Raw genomic sequence first — 930 nt, forward strand, 5'->3', positions numbered from 1 at the left:
CAAGAAGGCACGTACATTCATGGAGGGAAAGACTTTGTTGAGGGGATGAGTTCTGTTTGGTAGGCTAAATTCGATAGCTCGAGCTCGAATCGAGAATCAGATGAAGCAGGAGATGGTTGTCAAGATCGGACACTTGCACGAATGGAACCAAGCTGGAGTTTGTTCTATTCGTGCAAGTGTCCGGTCGTGGCAACCAACTCCTGGATGTGGCAGATGTGGTATAGCTGTCGGATTCCCGATTCCAGCTCGAATTCAGCCTACCAAGCACTGTGAAAAATAGTGGGTAGGTGTACAGGAAAATTTTCCTTGACGCAAGATGTAAAATTAAAATTTGAAATCATAAAAATACAAGGAGTACGCATCCACTTAAAATCCATTGGCGAGTAAAAAAATCTGCTCTCGTAAATTTACAAATTACATTGGAATTCGAGTTTACAAAACTTTTGTAAATTTACGACGATATTTTTCACAGTGAGCAGAGTTGATCCTCACAACCACACTGCAAAAAATTATGACAGGAAAACTACAGATCGTCCTGCTAATTATTTTCCAGGAACTTCTGTTATTCGAATAACAGCATCGATGTAGTTTTAATGGTTAAAATTTGGTACAGGGCGCAATGTACAGGACCACTGTAAGGCAAAAGCGCGGACAAAACTGTCTACAGTGGAGCCGTATTCGTACACTGTACCGTGTAAATCCTGGGCTTTCCGGTGCTACAGCAACACTGTACTACGCGCTCTGTACCCTAGGTGCAGTGACTATGAGCGGCATCTACAGTAACGCTGTAGATCGTTCTGTATCAGACTCTAATTTTTTGCAGTGCAAGTCTTCTTTTTTTCCTTGTTGGGGCGGTCATTCAAGCACGAAAGCGCGCGCGATCATTTACGGTGGGGCGACGCGTGCGTCAACACTGACGTGGGTATTACT

This window comes from Frankliniella occidentalis, unplaced genomic scaffold (genome assembly GCF_000697945.3).
Source record: "Frankliniella occidentalis isolate FOCC.00 unplaced genomic scaffold, Focc_3.1 Scaffold810, whole genome shotgun sequence".
NCBI classification, from domain to species: Eukaryota; Metazoa; Arthropoda; class Insecta; order Thysanoptera; family Thripidae; genus Frankliniella; species Frankliniella occidentalis.